We start from the raw sequence: 6,717 nt of genomic DNA, 5'->3' as shown, positions 1-6,717 counted from the left end.
CACATATTGCACTGACTATATGTATGAGCAAATTGCACATTTTCACGTCAACTCATTATCTATATCCTTATCTGTATAAATGTTCTGCAATTTCTGGAGTTTGCTCCTAAGAATTTCACTCACCAAGGCACATGTGCTGTGGTGATGTGACAATAATCACAAAGTCAAAGTCAATGACCTTTGGTAAGTTCCGGTATTAATATGACTCTAGCTCTCCCAAGGTGCTCCACCAGATCATTCACTATGGGCAAGGGATAGCTGTTGAATTCTGAGACTTTGTTAAGCCTTCGCAAGTCATTGCAAAGCCTCAGGGCACCATCTGGCTTTGGCACAACAACAATGGGGCTGGAACATGGGTTGGCAGACACCTCAATGATGCCATCACTTTTTTGTTGATGCCAAGATTCCAGGACCCTGTACGGCCGCTGTATAACCACCATCCCTGGGGGGAATTGATCTCAATGAGGACAAGGGGGGTGAGTCCAGGATTGGAGGAAAAGATGTCGGCAAACTGGTTTCAGTCCACAGCCTGTGTGAGTTCCTGATGTTGGGCCGGTATCATCATCCCTTATCTGCACCATGGCAAGGGCTTTGAAATCTAGGACACGAGACACAAATGCAGAATGTTATTTTGTTGTGTTTCAAATCTAAGTGACTTTTCAATAGTAAGGTTAGTGGTTTCAATAGGGCTGATAGTGAATCTTGCTTGATGCCAACATTTTCAGTACGCTATACAGTAGTAGTTGAGCAACAGAGGTAATGACTCCAAGTCCCAGCTCTGGCACTCTGACTACTGAAAATGTGGAGATATATACAGTTTTTAACTTATATTTGAATGTAATACTGTGTTTAATTTGAACAATTTTCCACTCTTTTTGTGACATTTAAATTTTTGACACTGAATGCTGGTCTTAGATAACCCTTCTTTTCCTATGGAAAGCAGTGCTCCTTATTTTTATAGTTGGAGAGTTGTTTTGCACATTAATCTGACACTCGAGAGCAGTCTTTCTCTTTATTTGCCAAGGAAATTAATTCAAATAGTCACAGTGCTGACCTTTTTCTGTCCTTTAACACATCAGGTCTTCCTTTATGATTACAATACTATGGAGCTCCTTTGTAGAATCACCATTTTTAAATCATTATGATGCCTCTACATTTCCCACCTGGTTTCCCAGTGGGTTCTCACTGCCCTAAAATGCAGCCTCCTAGTTAGCAAGAAGGGACAGAGATGATTTTATAAAGCAGCCATGATCATATTGTACATGCTGAATGTTGGATCTGATTATTGGTACATGGCTATTCAACACTAAAGGAACCTGATGAACTCCTTAATTTACTTTCTGTGATGAAATCTGAGGAGAATCTTGGCAGAATTTGGTTTTGTTGAAATGAGGACTCTGGAGTCTGCGTGAGTGTTAAAGTAAGATGGAAATCAGTCTGTGTCACACGTCAGAATCTTTCCAGATGAAAATAACAGATGAAGTATCCAGCTAAGGTTTTAGAGAGTTGTGTTCAAGTTGTGTACAAGCAGTGAAGATCTAAAACAGAGCTACTGAAGAAACAACAGCCTTCAGCTTTTTATATTACAGGTATGATTTAATGTTCTTATTGTTAGAATTCACAGAAACATAACATTTATGTAGCACATTGAGTTTAAGTTTGGTAATGAACCAATTCTAAGTAAGTAAGAGGTAGCATATTTCATTCATTCATCTTCTACCGCTTATCCGAACTACCTCGGGTCACAGGGAGCCTGTGCCTATCTCAGGCGTCATTGGGCATCAAGGCAGGATACACCCTGGACGGAGTGCCAACCCATCGCAGGGCACACACACACTCTCATTCACTCACTAGGGACAATTTTTCCAGAGATGCCAATCAACCTACCATGCATGTCTTTGGACCGGGGGAGGAAACCGGAGTACCCGGAGGAAAACCCCGAGGCACGGGGAGAACATGCAAACTCAACATGAAATTAAGAAAAGAGGAAAACCCATATATGGGCATATGAGCAAACATCAGCTGATGATTCTGGGAAATAAGGGGAATTCAGTAAGGCAGGTTATTAGGTCATTGAGGAGGTGTATGAGGTAATTTCGGGGAAATAAGGGGATTTCAGAAGAAAAGTACGCAGATTGAGAAAGGAGGCGCCTAGAGGCACCAGGGTATATATTGAGGAGAAATTTCACTGAAAGGACAGTTCCTTTTTCGTGGGGAGAGCAGTTCGTTTGGACGGCAAAGACATCTTTTGAAAGCTGCAGCTCTTTAATTCTTTTGATACTTTGTTTTGCAAAGGAGATATTCTGGGTTACCTGTGAATACTCTTTTGGGTTTTTCATGTGTTCTTTTTGACTTATTGATTTTTGTTTGCCTTGAGTTCAATGGGATGGATGACTGACTGACTGCAATAAAGAAGGTTTTGCGTTTTCAAAGAGTTTTCTCACTATTTTATTAATATTAGATATAGTATAATTAGGAGGATTTGGCTAAAGTAGATGACAAAACAGTTATAGTTATAAGTATATATCACCCTTGTGATATGTCAGCTTGGAGGCGGGCTCTAAGTTCCGACAGTACTCTGGGGAGCCTGATAATCTCGGCTCGGAATGAAGCATGTGGTATCATAGGTATTTATAATACATGGTGGGATGTCCCATGTACAGAACTAAGACCCTTCAGTTGATATAATGGTGAGTGAATATCATGATACTGATATATTTTGTGTCAGTTTGAAGGCTGATTTTTCACATTTTGGGTTGTATTTTGGTGTCCTGTTTCCTGTACAGACAAATGACTGAGACATGACCTTTATCTTTTTCCCACAGCTAATTTCAGTGGTGCTGCTCGGTTTATTGGCATCACTACACCTCTGTCCTGGTCTCAAGCTCAGGCTTACTGTAGAGAACATCAAACAGATTTGGCCAGTGCTCTTAACAGTTCAGACCAAAACATGTTAGGGCAGATGAGGTATACTCAGTGTGATTCCTGGCTTGGGCTCTACAGAGACACATGGAGGTGGTCAGATGGAACCATCGCTTCAAACCTCCTATGGTATTCTGACAACCTGATAATCATAATGGCAATGAGAACTGTGCAGGGGTTTATAACAGACTGTTCTATGATACACCCTGCACCAACCTGTGCTATTTCTTCTGTCATACCAGTGAGTCTTGTGTTTTTGTGGAGGACGTTCAAATTAGACTTTCAGAAAAGGAAATTAAACTACTAAATGTGTGTGTGTGTGTGTGTGTGTGTGTGTGTGTGTGTGTTTATTCCACAGTTTCCACTATGCGGAATCAGACCATGAGACTGCAGGTGAAGTCTGATGGCAGTGTGTTTGATCCTGCTGTTCAGTCGTCCATTTTAGAGCAGGTGAGTCTCAGGACGTATCTGAAATTTGGAGAAAGTTTGTGTTTTAACATCAATGTTATCACTGCTCACCTGTTCAAATTTCTGTCATTCTCTCCTTTTATAAATCCCTTTTTCTGGGTGATACAAATTTCTTTTCTTTTTCATTTTAATGATTAAACCCTGATTCTGATCTTCAGATGAAGCAGAAACTGAAAGAACATGGCATGCTGGAGAACACCACAGTGACCTGGAGGGTGCAGCCAAATGGAAACATCTTCAAGAAGAAAAAAGATGACCTGTAACATCTAAATGTTCACCTTCAAGTCCTGCAGATTGTAAACTGACTGAAATGTATTTAACCTTCAATATTTAAGCTTTAATCAGTAGGGGGTGGTAGAGCACAAGATTAACTAGAAGTAGAAGAACAAACAATTTTATTAAACGAATTTTATTGTTCTGTTTGTAACACAACCACTTTGACTTCATCTTAAATTTAACTTTAGTTTCAATGTTTTGCCAAATAATTATTATTTAATATGTTCAGCTTTTGCTGCAAGCTGCCACTGGACACAGTGATAAGCAGAAAGTCAAAGAGGGTCTGTTCATATACTGGGTTTAATACATCAGTGTGTCATAGTAAAGAATAAATCCTATATGGAAGAGAGAGAATGTAACAGAACCTGTAAATACACTGTGTGTACTTAGAACAGTCAGATATAATGACCTTGACACTATTACTGTCCTTTTATTCTTATCTCTATTTAGATATATTTACTTTTGTTGTCGTTATTCTATTTTCTGTACTTATGGGCTATAGGGTTATACATTAGAATAATCAATAAACAATTGTAACTATAAAGGGTCCAAATTCTTTTAAAATTTAAGTAATATCTATTGGATTAATATCTTAACCTGCTGAGCTACAGAAGTGTTGACTCCATTTCCCAGCATTTACACTCTGACTGCTGGACATTTGTAGCTTTGTTAAGAGCTGATGATTATAGGCTCGACTGCATGTCAGAAACTAAAATGATACACACAATACTATGGAAATACTGTGGACAAATATTTAGCAGAAGACATGTAGATATCAGTGTTAGCATGTGGTAAGCCTTAAGGAGGTTGTGTTGAGATTCTGTATTTTACTACAAGGGGCCACCAGGGGGAGACAAAAAGTGTTGTCCCTCTATAATTAGTAGCAACAAGCTCCAGCTGTAACTGGCCTATTTAACTGATTAATAGTCAAAAGTCAATCTCCACAGTGGTCATGATGTGTTTTACTGTACATGTTTGTTAAAGGCATTAAACCAAAAAAGAGCAATTATTTTCTTTTTTATGTTTCCTGTTGTTATCAGTTTACATTATTGCATTATTTTATTTTATTTTTTTTAATGCTAAAATTTTAAGAATTATTGGTTGGTATATTCATACCCTTTTTTTAAACAGTTTTCCTTTTGTAAGAAAAGGAAATGGAGTAATTGTGTGTATTATCATCAGAAGTAGTAGTTTAGATTTTCTCTCCTGTTTAATAAAAATACAGTTGTAGTATTAAAAATGGGTTGTATTATAATTGTTATTTTGTTTGAAAGCTGTGAAAAATGTTATAGCTACATGTCATTATTTTGATAAATAAGCTGAGGTGTTGTCGCTCCTACACAAGACCTACAAATTGTTTTCGTTACCTTTCCTTACCTTTCGTTAACATCCAGTCTGAGGACCTACATTATTTTTGGACAGTGTAAGAAAACGACAATGTGAAGAAAACATGAGATGATGATGCAAATTTCCACACAGTAACAGCTGGTAATATTACAACCTCCAAGACATTCCCTAAACCTCAAAGGGAGAAAATACTTGTTTTTCTGTATCTGGATGTGTGAATTTTTATTTGGATACTTCTAGAACATGTCCTAAAAGGGTACACATGTAACCCAGTAAGGAAATGACACACTGTGTCATGGCTGAACCTATGGGAACATATCTTTGCAGAAGTAGTGTCTGAAGCTCTGTGTGAAATCACCCCAAACGGCTGGTGTCTTGGCCACATAAGAAGGGAATGAAGACCATGACACATTGACCCTTATGACACTGAACAGGTCTCTGCAGGGGTGAAAATGTCTGCTCCAGGGCCAGATATTTTCATTGGCAGCATTCGCTGCTTCAGCCATGAGGCTGAGTACACTCTGTGCCTGGGCAGCAAGGAAGGCATTGCCCTAGCCAAATGTTCATCACAGCAGAAAGGACAGACTCCACCTAAGCACATGACAGACGCCCGTATCATGGTTGATTCCCACACTACCATCTGAGAAGGAGAAACATGCACTACTCTGGGTTCAGCCTGAGGCCTGGAGATCCCATGTGGGCAAGCATGGCATCTCAATGCCTGGCTGCTATGTGCCTTAACTTTGCAAGAATGAGCCATTTGTGTAGATAATTGAGTACACAAATGCTCTGGAGATGCAATGGCACCAGGCAGAATCCATGTACGTCAGTGACAATAAGGCTAGTTTGAAAGGAAGAACAAGTTACTGGTATGCACATGCATGCTGGTCTCCCAAACAAACAACACAACTCTATTCTTTAATATGTAACTTATTTGTCTTTATTCTTAGACAAACAGGAGAAACAATCGACAAAAAAACAGAGCACTTTCTGAAGATAAAGAAGATTTAGTAATGTGATGTACAGTACATCTTCCTATATTGTCTTGCTGGAGTGCATTGCTCAGTTACATGACCTACCCGGGCTTCCACAAAGAAGGGTTTCCATAAATTTAGCCATTGTTAATAAATATTCACAGTGTTTAATTGAAAAAAATTCTCACACACACCTGCAAATTGTTTTGAACCTCACAGATGTCAAATAGTCTCAGTGAGTGTGTGGAACACATTCAGTGAAATTCCCCATCACTTTCCAAAGTTTCCATGTATTTGAATAAAGCTTTTAATGTCAAAATGGAAATCAGTCTCTGCACTTAAAGATAAAGAACCAGAGACTGAAAAGCAGTTTTGGTATTGAGGTATTGAAAACCAGTTCAAGAAAAAACATCAGATATTTTAGGTCTGTTTCAAGGTAGGTTTTTATTTTTATAGATGTTTAAACTATAGGCATTTTTTGTTATAGATGCTCAGATATTGTGTAATGCTTCTCTCACATCTTTGTTTGCTCTGTATGTAGGAAAGTACATTCATTGGGATTGATTAGAGAAATTAATTTATTTCATTTTATTGCATGGACATATGTTTACATTGTTTTGAAAAACAACTAAGGTTTAACTATAAATTCCAGTAATGTTTAAAGCATTGCAGTGTAATATGGTGTTCAGTTATTTTATAAACTAAGGGACACGTACGTCAGTATAATTAC

Source organism: Tachysurus vachellii, chromosome 2 (assembly GCF_030014155.1).
Source record: "Tachysurus vachellii isolate PV-2020 chromosome 2, HZAU_Pvac_v1, whole genome shotgun sequence".
Classification (NCBI taxonomy): Eukaryota; Metazoa; Chordata; class Actinopteri; order Siluriformes; family Bagridae; genus Tachysurus; species Tachysurus vachellii.
This window is presented reverse-complemented; position numbering follows the sequence as displayed.